Source organism: Callospermophilus lateralis, chromosome 18 (genome assembly GCF_048772815.1).
Source record: "Callospermophilus lateralis isolate mCalLat2 chromosome 18, mCalLat2.hap1, whole genome shotgun sequence".
NCBI lineage: Eukaryota > Metazoa > Chordata > Mammalia > Rodentia > Sciuridae > Callospermophilus > Callospermophilus lateralis.
The window spans coordinates 56,281,682-56,300,299 of NC_135322.1; the positions used below are offsets into that span (position 1 = coordinate 56,281,682).

The following is an 18,618-nucleotide window of genomic DNA, read 5'->3' on the forward strand; positions in this document are numbered from 1 at the left end:
TATTAAAAATATAGTTCATGAATATTTTCTCCTTATGTGGCTTGGTTTTTCATTTTTCTATCATTCAATGAGTAAAAGTCTTTGTGTTTTATAAATTTCAACTTACCATTTTTTTTGTTTCTTTTATGGATCATACCTTAGACTAATCTTGGCTTAACCGAGACTTAAGAACAGGAACTTTTGGGTTTTCTTGATTCCTTTTAGAATTCAATGCTTAGGTTCATATGAAATATTTTTAAATTTGTATATAGCTAAGGCATAAATTTAAGTGATTTTTGCATGTGAATATTAAATTATAGCATCCCTATTTGTTGAAAAGGCCATCTTTTTCATCTAAATTGCCTTTCACCTTTATCAGATCAATTGTTGGTGAATGTTTGGGTCACCTTTAGGTATTTTTTTTTTCTAGTTACTTGACCTGTTTTTCTATCCTGATATTAAAGACACAGGACCTTATTGTGACTTTATAATAAGTCTTCAGTGAAGCAGTAGTAACTCTCCAGTTATGTACTTTTACAAAGTTACTTAGGTCGTTCTGGGTCCTTAGCAGTTTCCAATTATTCGGTGCTAGTTTACAGAAGGACAATTTAAAAAATTTTTGATCTTTGAATCTTTCATTTTACTCTGCTCACTTAGTTTAATTTTTTTATTTTTTATTTCATATGTTGTATTGGATTTTCTATATGACACACTTTTTGTCTGTGGTAGAAATCTTCTTTTACTTGGTCCTTTCAAATCTGGGTGTTTTCTTTCCTCTTACTTTACCAGTTAGACCCTTCAGTCAGTGTTGGGTCAGGGAGGCCAGGGCAGCTCTTCTTGTTTTGTTCATGATTTTCAAGGGAAAGCTTTCATCACTGGGGTGGTGCTGGCAGTCGGCTTTCTGTGGATGTCCCTTCTCGGTTGAGGAAGCTCCTTTTATTCCTGTTGAGAGTTTTTAAACGTTAATGTCATTAGCCTTATTTTCTCAGTTCATCACGTTGATCATGTGGGTTTTGCTGCTTATTCTCTTCACCTGGTATATTACATTAATTTTGGGGTGTTAACTAACCTTGGATTCCTGGATTGCATCCCATATGGTAATATTTCATAATGCGTTTTATATATTTTGGGGCTCACTTTAGTAATATTGTGGATTTTCTTATCTTCTTTTTTATTGGTTCTTTTTAGTTATATATGACAATAGAGTCCATTCTGATAAAATAATGTATGCATGGAATATACCTTATTAGGGTCTCAGTCTTGTACATGATGGTGGGATTTACTGTGGTATATTCACATATGTACAAAGGAAAGTTATGTCAGATTCTTTCTACTGTCTTCCTTTTCCTCTCCCTCCCTTTCATTCCCCCCTTGTCTATTCTAGAAGTATATTGTTGTGTAGTTTTAATTTTTGTGATATGTTGTTTGGCTTGAGTGTTGGGGTGATCTTAACCTCATAAAATGATGTGAAAGTTCTTACCACCTCAATTTTATGAAGGAGTTGGTGAAGGATTAGTATCATCTCTTTTCAAAATATTTGATGGGATTCACCAGTGGGTTCATATAGCCTGAGATTGTCATTGTGAGAAGATTGTCAGTTATTAATCTGAGTTCTTGTTATTAGTCTATTTTATCCATCTTGTTGAATTACTTAAAAAAGAACATTAAATGTAATTGTCTAATTTCTAGTATTTGCTTGTAATATTTTAATTTTTGTAGAATCAGTACTGCTGTCCCTTCTTCCATTTCTAATTTCACATTTTATATCTTCATTGATTCAGTGAGATTAGTTCAGTAATCCTCAGCGTTTTTCTTTTTAAATTCCCCCCTAAGTTAGCCTTCTGGATATTTTTTCCCCTCAAATTGCTGCATTTATATCCAAAGAAATTTTACTATATACTGTGGTCTTTGGAAAACTTCAAAAGCTAATAATTGATATTTTTGTTTTTCAATAAACAACTTTGAGAATGTATAGTTTAGGTAAAGACATGTCAAGTTTGTTGATCATTTCAAAGAATTGACTTATTTTAATTGAGTTTTGCCATTTTCTGTTTCTCATTTTATTAATTTCACTTTTAATCTTATTTCTTCTCTTCTGCTTTTCTGGTTTGGATTCTTCCTACTTTCTCTCAAGGTGACCGTTTGGCCTATTGAGTTGATATTGTTCTTCAAATATAGGCATTTCTCTTCCATATGTCTCTAGTTTTTTGAATTTATCTGTTCTTCCTTTCTGCCATTACCATTTTAATTCATTCATTTTTTTATTGTATTTTTGAGTTATTTCATTAATAGGTACTTTACAACATGCATCTTAACATGACACACTATACTTCAGAATAATAATGATTTCATTCCTATTAAATATTATAAACTTAGCTAACTTTCTTCTCCTTGAGCCATTATTGACATCTGCATTACTGCATTGTGAGGTATAAATCTACCAATAAATTTTTAAATTGTCACTTAAGAGGGATTCTTTAAAAAAATTACTGGTACATGTTAATTATACAGAATGGTGGGCTTCACATAAAACATTTGTACCAACAGAAAAATGTAATTTGATTAATTTCACTCCCTAATACCTCTCCCTCTTACCCCATCCATCTTCTTCTATCCTAATGGTCTCCCTTCTGCTTTTATGGCACCCTATTATTTATTTATTTATATCTTTTTCTTTTTAGGTATACATGACAGTGCATTTTGACCTACTCTACAGACACGGAGTATGACTTACTGGAGTTAGGATCCAGTTCTTGTGGTTGTACATGATGTGGAGTTTCACTGATTTTGTATTCATACACAAACATAGGAAAGACATCTTACTCATTCTTTCTTGTTCCTATCCCCTGTGCCTTCCTTTCATTCCCTTTTGTCTAATCAAATGAACTTTATCCCCACCTTTATTGTGTGTTAGCACCAGCATATCGGAGAGAGCATTCAGCATTTGGATTTTTGGAATTGGTTTATTTCACTTAGCATGAGTCTCTCCAATTCCATCCATTTACCAGCAAATGTCATAATTTTATTCTTCTTTACAGCTGAGTAACATTTCATTGTGTGTATATATACCGCATTTTCTTTATTCATTCATCTGTTGAAGGGCACCTAGGTTGATTCCATAGCTTAGCTATTGTGAACTGAGGTGCTATAAACATTGATGTGGCTGCATCACTACAGTATGCTGATTTTAAATCCTTTGGGTGTATGCCGAGGAGTGGGATAACTGGGTCAGATGGTGGCTCTATTCCCAGTTATCTGAGGAATCTCCTTACTGCTTTCCAGAATGGTTGCACCAATTTTCAGTCCCACCAACAATGTGTGAGAGAACCTTTCCCCCCACATCCTTGCCAACATTTATTGTTACTTGCATTTTTGATAACTGTAGGGCACCCTTTTTATTTTGCTATGTTTTCCCCCTAGCTTCCACATATGAGAAAAACATTTGATATTTTTCTTTGAGTCTGGCTTACTTCACTCAAAATTATGGTTTCCAGTTCTATCCACTTTTCCCTAAATGACAAATAATTTTGTTCTTCTTTATGGCTGAATAAAAGTCCAGTGTGTGTGTGTGCGTGCGCTCACGCACGCGCACATGTGTAGGTATATATACATAAAAGTGTATATCTGTATATATATTGTATTGCATTACATTTTCTTTATCCGTTCATCTGTTCATGGACACCTAGGCTGATTCTATTACTTGGCTATTATGAATTGTGCTGTGGTAAAGATGAATATGCAAGTATCTGTAACGTACGCTGATTTTAATTCTTTGAGACAAATACTGAAGAGTGGTATAGCTGAATCATATGGTAGATCTATTTTTGGCTTTTTGAGGAACCTCCATACTGATTTCCATACTGACCATACTCTATTCCCACCAACAGCCGGTGAGTGTTCCTTTCCCTCTCATCCTTGCCACATTGATTGTTATTTTTATTCTTGGTGATTGCTATTCTAACTGGAGTGAGATGGAATTAAGATATGTTCTTATTGGCCCTGCAATTCCTTCATTCTCCTAACTCCATATTCCCCGGGTTGTCAGCTGCAACTCTAGTTTTTCTTTGACAAGGTTAAAAATCTTACATTATATTATGAGACCTTTGTTAAATCTTTTGTACCGTGTTCACAAATTATTTTAGTCATTCAAAACATTGTTAGCCTATCCTTTCTATTTGCCTGTCAGTGTAAAGTGTTCTGAGTTATGAACAATACACAGAGCAGTCTGGGCCCTTGCTCTCTGGAAATTTACATTTCATGTTTATGGACATAAAGTATCTATAGAACAGATAGAATAATATGTGAAATTTATCAGTGCTTTTAAGGAAATAAACGATATACTAAAAGAATAACTGTGCTGGTGAAAAGGAACTGTCTTTCCTAAAGGGAAATGCTCTGGAAAGGTAATAGGCTGTGAATGATGAGCAGGAGTTGATGTGATAATCTTTGGTTCTGGCAGAGAATCCTGAATAGTGCATTTTCAATACTATCGTGAAATACATGAGACAGGCTAACTTTATAAAGAAAAGCTCACAGATGTTTGAGTTCACAGTTTTGTAGGTTCAGGAGCATGGTGTTGGCCTTGGTTCTGCTCTGTCGAGGGCCACCTTGGCCATGTCACATCACAGCAGGCGGGAATGGGAGGGCAAGAGCTCCCCTTTCCAAATAGGAAGCCACGGAGCTGGGTGAGAACAGACTCTGCCTTTCATATCAACCCTCCTGTGGGGACTATCAAGGGCTTCCCAGAGAACTACCGTCTTACTTTCTTTCAAGGGCAGCACCTTCAGTTGACATAAAGAAAAACCTTTTTTCATGCCCCGTATCTCATGGGTTCCATATCACCTCCCAGTACTTGGTACCCTAGGGACCAAGCTTTGAACACACAAAGCCTTGGTCCACACATAAAACTACATAGTGAACCCCAAAGACAGATATTTTTTAAAGATGTCTAGTAATGGCATATAAATTGATGGGCTTGAAACTTGGGTGAGGTGAAGAACAGTAAGTAGGAACAAAGATAAAAATAAAGAAATGCTTTCTTCCCTTTTTTTTATATTTAAGTATTGAAAAACCATTCATTATTTATTTGAACCTGAGTATATAAGTAGGCTAGTAACTTTTGATGTCGAGTTCAACAGAATGTTTAGAGTACATTTCCTTCTTTGCAATTTCATGAACACCATTTTATTTCCACTTAGTAGAGGAAGTTCCTGACTTTCAAATGAATGATCCCTTTTTGTAACCCACAAGTTTGTTCAAGTTCTTTAATATCATAATTTCAAACCAGATATTTGAACAGGTGGAGAGTAAAGAAGGAAGACTTCAAAATTTAATACTTAGTTTGGATTGGCTCATATTTCGTTCTTTGTTCTATCTAAATACCTTATAAAACAAGAAGACAGGTGGAAAGAAACACGGAGCTTTGTGGTTCTCCTGCCTACTGATCAAGACGAGGGAACCTTCATAGGATAAAAAGCGTTTCTTTGGAGTATGGCCCTTAACCCTGAACCTGGCTAAAAGTTAGAGTCGAATATCCCTATTTTTTGAAACCAGGCCTTGTCACAGCTAAACACCAGCCATGGGACTTAACAAATTGTCTGGCTCTGACAGCATGTGACAGCTGCAGCGAATTACAGAGCCCTATCCTGACCTCAGTTTTAAAATAAACACAAGAATGAAAAGAAGAGAGAATCTTCCTTTCAGATATGAAAAATAAACATCAAGAAAGAATGCAGATTGTGAGTTACTGTTTTAGGCATAATATTAACAGGAGCAGACACAAAGGCCAGGAGAACATTCCAGAATCTTGAGCACCTGCTGTCTCTGAAAACCAGAGAAGAGAAGAAGAAATGAACTCACCCAAACACAGAGATTCCTTTGACGTTTGATTTCTTGAAGATCATTGTAGTTTTGACAAATACATGGCACTTCATAACTAGGTATCACAGCGTTTAGATATTTATGAGGAAGTGGAGGCAGATTAACCTCTTATTCTTAGAATGTGGGTTGTACTTCAAAGGGTGGCTCTACACTGTTTTAATACTCATTGCAGCAGAGAACTAAAATAAAACAAGTATTTATCTTCCATGAAAATAATGCACCCTGAAACATGTGAAGTTGTTAAAGACTCTTCAGCAAAACAAACAGGTATTTAAAAATAAATGAAGGGCTGGGGTTGTGGGTCAGTGGTGGAGCTCCTGCCTCGTACATGTGAGGTACTGGGTTTGATCCTCAGCACCACATACAAATAAAGATATTAAACAAATGAAGATGCTATCTCCAGGTTAAAGTGTGCTATGTAAATCCACATTTTCCATGAATATCATCTCTTTGTTTATGCCGCATGCTTACCAGCAGTTCCTTTTACAACTTTTTAAGAAATGAAGTATCCACCTCCAACAGTGCTAATGCATAACGATATGCATGTCTTTATGTACTCAGGCCTAAGTGTGCTTTGTGAATTAAACAACTGAAAGATATGCAGATAAATGGGGCATGACAGAAATTTCAGAGTATTTTATAGTGATATTAATACATGGGCAATATTGTATTTCTCAAAGAATGACTTTAAGATTTTATAAAATACAGCATTATCAAACCTAAAATACTTTAAAAATTCCGTAATATAGTGAAATCTGTGCTAATTTCCCCAAATATCTTCTTTTCCTTTTAAGTAGACTTTTTTTTTTAAGAACCATTTCAGATCAAAACAAAATTGAGCATAAACTAGGATACCAACATAGGCACTGTTGCCATACATGCACGGCTTCCTTGTCAATGTCCTGCATCAGAGTGATACATTTATTACACTTGCTAGACTTACACGGACACATCATTGTTACCCAAAGTCCATAGTTTACTTTAGTGTTGTATATTCTGTGGGTTTTGACAAACATGACATATTTCCACCATTACAATGTGCACAATGGTCTTACTACCCTAAAAATTCTCTGTGCTCTGCTGCTTCATCCTTCCTTTCCTTTAACTCCTGGCAACCACTGACTTCTCTGTCTCCACAGTTTTGCCATTACTGGACTCTCTCATAGTTGGAAGCATACGGTGTGGCTTCCTTCACTTAGTAACATGCATTTACGATTCCTCCATGTTTTTTCATGGTTTAATACGCGCTCATTTTTAGTGCTGAATAAGATACGGTTGTTCTATGTACCACAATTAGTTTACCCATCTCCTCCCAAAGGACATCTTGGTCACTTCCAGCTGTTGGCCATTATAAAGCAGCTGTAGACATCCCTGTAGAGGTTTTGGTGTGGATGTGTTTCATCTCCTTTGGTTAAATCCTAAGAGCTCGAGTGCTGGCTCATATGTTAAGACTATGCGTCCTTTGTAAGGAGCCATCACACACACGTCTTCCATGTGCGTCATTTTGCATTGCTCTAGTCGGGAGTGAGTTTCTGCTTCTTCACATTCATGTCAGCATTTGAGTTGTTGGTTTTCTGGATTTTTGCCATTCTAATGGCTTGTAGTGGTAGGTTATTTTGATTTTCATTTTCCTAATAACTTAGGATGTGCTTACTTTTCATATTGCTTATTTTCCATCTGTATATTTTCTTTGGTGAGGTGTCTGTTCAGATCTTTTGCCCATTTTTTAATCAGATGGTTTGTTTTCTTATTGTTGAATTTTTTGAGTTCTATTACATAAGAGTCCTTTATCAGATACGTCTTTTGTGAATATTTTCTCCCATCTGTGGCTTGTTTTCTCATTCTCTTGACATTGTCCATTGTAGAAGTTTTTAATGAAGTCAAGTCCTTGCTCCATTGTATTGCCTGTGTTCCTTTGCCAAAGGTCAGTTCACTACATTTATTTGGGTCTTTTTCTGGATTCTATTCTGTTCCATGGATTGACTTGCCTCCTGTTTTACCAGTACCGCACTGTATTGATCACAATAGCTTCTAGTAAATCTTAAAGTCAGGATGTGTCAGTCCTCTTTGTTCTTCAGTGTTGAGTTTCCTATTCTGTGTATCATGCTTTTCCATATAAATTTCAGAATGCATTTGATAAACACACACACACACACACACACACACACACACACACAAACTTGCTGGCATTCTGATTGGTCAAAATGTATCAAACATTAATTCCATCAAGATCCAAGTAAGGCTCAAGTATTGTGAAATGCCTAAAATTCTTTTAATCTACTGATTCTATTGCTCCTTTTCCATGCAATTAATTTATGCAAGGAGTCAGTCATTTATTCTCTAGGGTTTTCCACATTGGATCTGAACAGTGCATCTATCCTTCTGGTGATATTTAACATATTGTCTGTGTTCCCTAAAATTGGAAGTTAGATTTAGAAGTGGGATGGATCACATTCTGATTAGAAAATTGGGGCATAATTACTTCATAGACAGGCTGGTACTCTACTTAGAGAAGGTTCCCACTGAGTAGTGCTCTTGTATCCATGCTCACAGTCTGTGTGTCTCTTCTCTCTCTCTGATGTTAGCAGTCATATGCAAAAGAATGATACTCTAATTCTGCTATTTCTTCTTCCATTGCTGGAATATTATTTAAAAATCCCTTTCACTGTTAACCAATTGTTTGCTTACAAGCATATAGTTTACGTGGAGAAATTCCAGTATTTCCTCATCATAAAATAAAAAGTTGGTATTTTAGCATCCTTCAAAAGTACAAGTTTCTCTTCAATATTCATGAAAATGTCAACTTTATTAACAGAGACCATAAATAAGTTTTTGGCAATGAATTTTAAAATTAATGAAATTCATTTTTCTAGAGTCATTTTTTCCTAGAAAAATATAATTTGTAAAGCTAAAAGCAGAAGAGAAAGGATAAGTGAATGCCCTAGGGAAATTAAAACTGTAAGAAAACATCTGTGAGAAGTCTTTGGCTCTATATAGTTTGACCAGTGAGCAAAAACAAGCATTTAATATAGAAATAGTGCAATTCTGATGAAAATCATTCTATTAAAAGGAATATTTTGAAATCATTTGACTCTAACACATCTTTAATACCAAATCCTGACAAAAACATTAAAAAAAGGCAGATTATAGACCAGTATATTCATGAACATGAATGTAATTTTCTAAATAAAATACCTGTCAATCAAATCCTGGGAGATATCTGTGTATTTTTGTTTCTATGTAAAAATATATCATGAACAACTGAGTTTTATTCCAGGAGTGCTAAGTGGATTTAAAATTTAAAATCCTTAAATCAGTAAATACAATTAAAACATTAACAGAGTAAATGAAAAACTTCAAATTCTCACTTTAGTAGTGGATTAAAATCATTCATTCAATACTTGCATATTCATTATACAATTCAATATTGATTATGTTTAGAACACTGAGCATACGATTCAAAGAAGGAAACTTATAATAGTCTACAAAATCTGAAATAATCGTTCCAATGCTGAAGCCTTCATTCTGAGAAAGAAAGCAAAACTAAGGAGGCTGCTCTCATGACCTCCTTCAACATAGTAACAAGGGCTTAGACAGTTGGGTAACTGAGGCAAGAATGTAAACAAAGAGACAAGGAGACTCTTATTCAGTGTAAATATGGATGCATACATAGGAATTATTTGAAAAATCTAAGCACAGAAAATTAAACAACAGTTGTATTTACCTATATTAAAATAAATTCATTTGATATTTTACAAGTCTAAAAAAGGTGAGTGAATACTTTTTCTAAAGTCCTTGCCTTTCTTTAATACTGTTAGAAAATACCATTGCTTTACTTTTCATGCAAAATCATAGGTCAGTGTGCACTCTGTACACCATAAATGATCTTGCAATATTTCAAATATTTTAATATTTGTTCTTGAGAGACACAAGAACAAAAAATTTTACCTTTTTCTTCTAAAGATTACAATTAAATTTTATGTGTACCAGAAATGACCTGCCATAAACTGAGCTGGAAATGATGAAAATTAGTGCAACGTGGTGCATGGATAAAAGAACAAATAACATTTTCTCTGTCTTCAAGAATGGCGGTTGCTTCCGAAATTAAACCCAGCAGGTAGGAAGATTGAAAACAGACTTCAAATTGTTGAACATCTGCTCACCCTATCACAATCTAAAACAGGGAATGCATAACATTTCACAATGTTAAAATTCATACAATCTAGTTAGAATTATTATGCTATTAAATTTTTTTTGGAAACGTGTTTAAAACAGACTCCAAAACATTTTTACTTTCACTCATAAAATACTATTAAACTGACCTGAATAGCTTCTTCACCATATTAAAAATAGTTGGTAAGTTTTCCTAAATTAGGTTTATGTCATTTCTTAAGCTTTTTTATAATGAAGTATAAAATTAATAAACCCTAGAATCAATTATACTTAAATGAGATGGAAATTTAGGTCTCAACTTTAAGATGAAGCTGCTTGTTTTTTTTTTTTTTTTTTTAAACATCCATATGACACTATAATATGTCCTGGCTTGCTGAAGAGGACTAGGTTCACTTTGTTGGGGGTTGGGGGAGGGAGAGTGATAAAACCCATGAGTTTATTCTATTTAATAATGTAGTAGACGTTCAAGAGAAAAAGGTTTGGGGCTCATCATCTTGGTACCATAATCCACAGTTGTTGAAGAGTTAGAATATTCCTTCTCTGTAAGTGATCCTCACACATTCTGATTTTCCCAGGCCTCAGTATACACTTCAGAGAAGTGCAAGCTACTTCACATAAAGAACACTGAGTTGCGCTCGTGTTTCTCAGCAGATTTAATTGCCTCAGTTAATATTTTGTACAGAAAAAGTCCCGGGCCACATGTCTGCTCTCAAGGGAACCATCTCCCCAGTCAGAGACACAGCAGGCTACTCTGCGCATGAGGTTCTCACAGGTACAAAAGTCTGGTGTTGAAGGGATCCGTGGTTGCCAAGGTGGGAGGAGAGGGAGACTGTGACTACAAAAGGATGTCATGGCAACTTTTTCGGGAATGATAGAATTGTCTGAGTCCAGATTGTTGTGTTTACATGCACCTATGGACATGTTGAAATTAGATGTGCAAATGTCAAAAGCCCGCCTTACGGTATAACAAAAAAAAAAAAAAAAAATCCTTGAAGAAAATTCAAAGTGTCGTTATTTGCAGAGAGGGTCTGTGGCCGACCCCAGATCTACTCCGACATGATCCTGTTAAGTAAAAAGTTTTCTAAGCACAGGTTTTTGATGCTACTTTGTGTCTTAAATAGGATGATTTAAAAGCATGTTAAGGCAATTATCTCCTGTTGATGTCTAAGGAAAAGAAAAAAGCTCCTTTTAAAAAAGCTTTTAAACAACATTTAAAGCAATAAACAGCCTCTGAAAAAGCTATTTTTTCCCCCTTAAAATACCTGCCCCCCCCACTACAAAGTAGTGCTTTTGTTGGTGCCTGTTTGAGATTGCAAGGGAAAGCAATGCTTTCAAAATTCTTTGCTTTAATGTAAAATTGATTTGAGAAGGTGCCTTCCCCCTCTTTTCTAATCCTGGTATTGTAAAGATACATGTCTGTATCATTATTCAACAAGTAGCAGAACAAAGAAAGATCCTATCCTTGATTGCATAGCAATTTGGTAAAGGAAGTTTAAGATTCGCCTGACTATTGTTTGTTGTATTATATCCTTTATGTTTCTGTCACTTCAAATTTTATTCAAGAGTTGAGCATTATCAGATAATAGGGCAGTGGAGATAAGTCGAAGCAGAAGTGATTCTCTAATTTGTCCAAGAGGGGGAAAAATGCAGGAGCTTATTAAATTCTAAGGGTTATGTCTCTGCATAATTTATTCATACAAATTTAATTTGTGTAAGAATTTTTATGGCAAAACTGCATGCATGGCTATAAAACATGAAATAAAATGACAAATTGTGGTATCATGGTACTTGTCTCAGAGACTTCAGCAATGTTTATTTTTACATTCAACCGTTCGTTTTCATGCAGCCTAAAGAAAATAATCAACTTTCTTAGAAAAATAGCTAAACTGTAAAATACTGTTGTGTCTTACGTAAATTTATTTCAGTGAAACAAATACCTGAGTTTCTTTTACTTAAAAATAATCAATTTCCTGCTAGAGACAGATGCATTCCCTGGCTTCGCAGTGAGTTTGTTTATTTAAGATGAGTTGTTCTAGAATAAGAACCAACTCCACTACCATGTACTGTGCTCCACGCCCTCTTGCCTTCTACTTTTCATGACGGGGCGGGGGACCAAAGCACTGGAACCCAAATGACTCAATGCATTTCCTGCTACTAATTTCCTTTATTTTACAAGTCTGAGAATTGAGCATTTGAGGTAATGAGATTTGATTTTAAATTCAAATGAGAATATAGTCACTCTCTATTTCCTTTTCTGAGCAGGGTTTCTCTGGGAAGTTTAGTAAAATGTTTCTGTGGACACATTGTATAACTCGAATTAGAATATTGCTTTCTTATTTATTTAAAATTATACATTGGGTTGCAACTTCTTCCCATTGTTAAATGCCTTGTGGGATAAAAACGTTCATCATATATGGTGTTCCAAGGAAATATATTCGTGTATGTATGACATGAACACATAGTTGACATCTGTGAGACATAGAGACCTGTTAGAAAAAGTGGCAACAGCATTTATTGGTACTCAGTCTTCCTGGTGTGGGGTGCATGCCACTCAAAGTTCCAAGCTTCTAGTTACAGCATCACATTGCCTGGTTAAATTTTATTAATGCTAAAATGATGAAATTGGAAGCATACTTGAGGATGTACAGCTCAATTTTAAATGAAGCCTTTTAGTATATAGGAGAATAAGGAAGTTGGTTGGATATATTGATATCAAGTTGAGAAGGTTTGGCATTTGAGCACTGTTTGGCACATGATAGGATGGTTCTCTCACTAAACATGCTGCCTCTGATCAAAATAGAGGTAAAAAGTACGATTATAAATGATAGGCTAGAGCTGGGGCTGTAGCTTAGTGGTAGAGTGTTTGCCTTGCACATGTGAGGCACTGGGTTCAATCCCTGGCATCACATAAAAATAAACAAAGATACTATAAAAACAAAGATAGGCTAATACCTTTCATTAACATTGCTCTTCACCACGAGCATTATCCTTTTACAGGAAAATGGGTAAACACAGCCCCAAACTCCTGAGCATTTTATTATACCTTTGAATGCAAACATTCAAGAATGTAAAAGATGACTCTAACAGGTAGAATACTCTTGAAAAATGCAATAATGTGCAGTACATAATTTCCACTGAGATGTGTTTTTTTTTTCAAATACATAAAATACATAGACATAGTAACAAAAATTTGACTTGCTATTTCAGTAAAACCATGCTGTTAAACTATTAGGAGTTATTTAGCTTATGCTTTCAAAATTTAAATTCTAGTTCTTTCATGTAGAGTAAACACTTGATTAAAACATGGCATTTGAAAAATAGATGGGATTTTCTTCCAAAGTGATGACTGATTTGGAGTGATTCAGTGGGAAAAAAAATTAGAAAAATATATTAAATTATAGTTAAAACAGGGTCATGTATAGAAAAGCTGTAAAACAGAATTGATCAGTGTAAAAACTGGCTTGTTCATCAAACAACTGATTTTATTATAATCCATGTGATTTTTGGCCAAACTAATTAATGTATTTGAGGCACAATTTTCTCATAGCAAAATTAGATGATAGTAATTTCCTCTTCACTGTAAAAAATGAAACAAAAAGAATTGCCTGCATCTTAAAAAGTTCTTTCATGGGCCTGGGGTTGTAGCTCGGTGGCAGAGCACTTACCTACCATGTGTGAGGCACTGGGTTTGATACTAAGCACCATTTAAAAAAAAAAAAAAGAAAAAAAAAAAAGGACAAATAGGGTAAAAGTGAATTTCTTCTCATTTTATCTTTTGCTACTTAAAACCATGTTTTGCAAATTTTTACATCTCTAGAACCTTTCATTTCCTAATGAACCCTCATCTGCAACCCAACATATGCCTGAAGGGGAATTTTGGAGTTTCAGATTGGGGCCCTGGAGTTTTTCTTTGTCTGCTTCCTTTCCCTTTCCACTAGTTCCTGGATCCCTTTTCCCATTGTCACCCCCCAACCCTACACCAAAGTTTAGAAAGATGACATTCCTAGTGACCGCAGGTGTCATGCACAGTGATATTTCCCACACCTTATTGCACATGGCCAGGATGGTTGAAGTGGAAAAGCATATAAATAATTATGATTCTGAATCTAATGTTTGGTGTTCACGCAGAAACACATGAATGGGCTTTGCTTGTCAATCTTTGGATGAATTGTAGTTATTAGGCATTGGGTTGGCATGAAGGAAAAACTAAAAAGACCGAGAAACAAACTCCAATAAGAGTTTCCATTTTGAAGAACAGGTTTTCAAATAAACATAGGCAGTTGGTCTATAAGCACTAAACTAATTTCAGTATCCTGTGAATCAATGAAAAATGAAACTAAAAATAAAAGAAACAGATCTCATGTAACTTGATTTCAATATTATGTCTAGTTTTTTTCTCCATTATTAATATGTGTTGCTTTCAATTCACAAGCCATTATATAATGTCATATAAATTTAATATGCCCTGAAGGAAATTTGCTCTAGGGACACATTAAGAAGGCTAAATATGATTTTGAAAGCTATAAACTATGCTTTCCAATTTAGTGTTATTCAATCAGACCTAATTTATATTTCCAGCATAAACTAGAAACAGAATAGTCAGACTTTGCCTGGTTAATGTCCAGGGGGAAGAGGAACTTCTAGCAAATTCTCTAATGTATGCCTAAATTGATAATTCTATTGATAAAAGACTGATGATGTTTATTAACATTCCTGAGTAAAATGGAGTGCCTCTAATGGCTGTGTTTGCAAAAATCATATATTGTTTTGGATCAGTAATCTTACCTTGGCTATTTCTTTCATTGGCATTGTTTCTCAATATAGGATTATGCCTCTGTTAATAATGAACATTTCACTTATGGAAGTCTGATTCAATATCTAATTATTATCCCACATCCATATGATGGGATAGAATTAGGACATGAGGCATATATTTGTATATTTTTTGTTTCTTTGTGGTGAGAATGTTCAAGATCCTCTCTACCACCTATTTTGAAATATTCAACACAATATTATTATTAACTGTAGTCACCCCATGCAGTCGATCACCAGAATTGATTCCTCCTATGTACTTATATAACTTCATTAACCTCTATATCCCTATTTAAAATTTTTTGAGAAGCCTCCACGCTGTTTCCTGTGATGACTGTACTAATTCACCCTCCCACCAATAGCACATAAGGGTTTCCTTTTCTCCACATCTTTACCAACACTTGTTTTCTTCCATCTTTTTGATAACAGCCATAATCAGGTGTGAATTTATATCTCATTGTGGTTTTGATTTGCATTTCCCTTATGATTAAAGAAGCTGAAAATTTCTTAATATACATGTTGATAATTTTGTCTTTTTGAGAAATGTCTGTTCAGATCCTTTGTCCATTTTTGAATCTGGTTTTCTTGCTATTGAGTAGTTTGATTCCTTGTATGTTTTGGATATTAACCCCTTCTACTAACTCTGGTATTAGTTGTTCTTCTAGTTTTTTGGGTAATGTTAGTTTGAGATAATTCTTTTTTCTTAATGTAGGCATTTCTCATTACATACTTCCCTCTTAGAACTTATTTTCCAGTTATATCATCAATTTTGGTTTGTTGTGTTTCTCTCTTTCTCTTGTGTCTCATACTTTAAAATTTCCCTTTAGGGAATTATCAAGACAGGCACATGTGGTCCTACTACAGTGTTTCTGAATTTGGTATTTGAAGACTTTAGTGTGCTTAGTGATTAAAAATTCAGTGGCATGAGTTATAATTCTGAGTCTGTAAGAAGAAGATGATTCCATGATAATCCCCAGATGTGGTTATCACTCTAATCCTTGTCGACTCTCTTTTCTGGGCTCTGATGATTTTGGGGAGCCTTGTGATCCATATTGATATCAATCATCAGATATGCCTCTTCTTACAATTTAAAAGACTGCCTAGTATTCTTGGAATTCTTGAATGTAAATCTGACAATTTCATTCTGTAAATCAACCTCTTGAGCTTTGTAGTATTCATTTTTATAAAATGTTCCAATAAATACATACAATAAAACAAAAAAATTTCCCTTTAGAATTCTTCTTTGACCTCTTATTTATTTAGAAGCACTTTGTTCGAGTTCCACATATTTGAGAATTTTCTGATATTCTGCCACCAATTTGTTTCTAGTTTTATATCATTGTAATCAGAACAGGCACTTACTCTGATTTCAGTCTAATGCTTATTTTGGGATCTACCTTGTGATCAATTCTGGAGAATATTCCATGAGCAATAGAGAAGAATTTTGTGTTCTGCTACTATTTGGTGAGAAGTTGGATATGTGTCCATTAGGACCATTGGGTCAAAAACAAGTTTAAGATGATGATTCCTTTTTTATTTTATGTCCATTGCTGAAAGAGGGGTATTGAAGTCCTCTGCTATTTTGTATTTTCATCTATTTTTTTTCCTTCAAATTTATTAAAGTTCATTTTATATATACTTAGGTGCTCTAATGTTGGGCACTTCTATATATACCATAATTAGATCCACTTGATGAAATGACCCTTTTATCATTATATACTGATCGTCTTTGTCTGTTTCTATAATTTTTAACTTAAACTTTATTTTCTATGATGCAAGAAAAATCATTTCTGCTCTTTTGGTTTCCATTTTCATAGGATGTCTTTTCTATTCTTTCACTTTCAGGCTGTGAAAGTGAAAGACTCTTACTTATCTCAAAAATATTTCTCTTCTGCCAAGAAATTTTCTGCTTGTTGTATTAAAACTTCATTATAGATCTTTTCTAACTGGAACCATGAAGAATATTGAAAAGAAGAAAAAAGGTTCTTGCTGTGCTAGAAAGCCTTATGAGAAAGTGAAGGAATTTCATGGACCTGAAGTGAAAGTGCCTGAGAATGAAGTTTGCCCAAAAGATGCTTCTGAAGGCAAGGATTGAGTTTATCTATGAAAAAATCAAGCACTATCACAAGAAATATAGACAGATGTGTAGAACTGAGATTTGCATGGCTAGGATGGCAAGAAAAACTGGCAACTTCCATGTGCTTGCAAAACCCAAATTGGCATTTGTCATCAGGATCAGCGGTATCAGTGGTGTGAGCCCAGAGATCTGTAATTATTTACGGCTTCTTTCCCTTCACCAGATCTTCATTGGAACTTTTGTTAAACTCAAATTTTCAATTAACATGCCAGTGATTGTGGAACCATGTAAACCATGTATTGCATCCCCCCAAACACTGAAGGTAGTGAATTAACCAATCAACAAATGTGGATATGGCAAAATCAATAAAAAAAACAAATTGCCTTGTTATATAACACTTTGATTGCTTGATCTCTTGGTAAATAAAGCATCATCTGCATGGAGGATCTGATTCATGAGATCTACAATGTTGGAAAACACTTCAAAGAAGTGAATAACTTCCTGTGGCCCTTCAAATTATCTTCTCCGTGAGATGAAGGAAAAGATGATCCATTTTGTAGAAGGAATTTACTAAGGTAAATTCCATGGTATTTTTGTAAGCTGGTCAGTTAATAAATACCTGCTCTTAAAAAACAAAACAAAAAACCCCGAAAAACTCCATCATGCTATTTGCTTAATTTCTTTTGCCGCTTTTTGGATCCTTTTTGTATTTGGCTTTGAGAATTTGATTATAGTATATCTTGATGTAATCTTGTTTGGGTTTAATTTGATCTGAAAACTTTGATCTTCTTGTACCTGGACGCATATTTTATCCAAGTTTGAAATGTTTTCTGTTATTACTTATTTAAGTTTTGTGTACTTTGTCTATTTTTTTTTAAATGAGATGATTTAAAAAATTGCTTTGGTGGTGTTGTCCCACAAGTCCTGTGAACTTTCTTCATTCCTTTTCAATTTTGTGTTTTTCTCTGATTGCATACCTTTAAATAACCTGTAATTAAATTTAGAGATCCTTCTGCTTCATCAATTCTGCTATAGATACTTTCTATTGCGTTTTTCATTTTGTTCATTATACTTTTCATTTCCAGACTTTGTTTTATTTTTAAAAATCACTATCTGTTAAATTTCTCATTCTGGTCATTTATTGTTTTCTGTATTTCATTGGATAGTTTCCCTGTTTTTTTCTTGATGTTTTTTGGCTTCCTTGAAACAGCAATTTAAAAACGGCAATTTAAAATTATTTGTCAGGCAGTTCATGCACATTCATTTCTTTAGAGTCTAGTCATTGGCACTTTCTCTCTTTAGTGTCATGTTTCTCTCATTCTTCTTGAACCTTGCCGCCATTTATTAGTGTCTGCACATTTGAAGAAACACTAAGTCTTTCTAGACTAACTTTGCTTGGGAAAAGTCTTCAATAGCCCATCCAGAGCCTAGGTGGGGTATCTCTCATGGTTCACAGTTGGTCTTGCTGCTGACATTCTTGGATTGGCTTGGCATGGAGCCTGGATCCACTTGGGTGGGGTCTGTTAATTAGATCTTCTGGGTAGACCTGGAACTGGTATCCTTGGATACTGGCCCCAAACTTGTCCTAAGGAGCTGGCCTAGCACTGGGGCAGGTCAGAGAACTAGGGCAACCAGGGATGATTCTGTGGTAGGCCTGAAGCCCAGGATCAGTGGAATTGACTGGTGCTGGTGGGGGG

The 18,618-nt window shown here is 34.8% G+C and overlaps 1 pseudogene; it reads left to right on the forward strand.

Moving 5' to 3' along the window:
- Positions 1-16,811: 16,811 nt before the first annotated feature.
- Positions 16,812-17,495, forward strand: LOC143383252 (large ribosomal subunit protein uL30 pseudogene; annotated as a pseudogene).
- Positions 17,496-18,618: the final 1,123 nt, after the last annotated feature.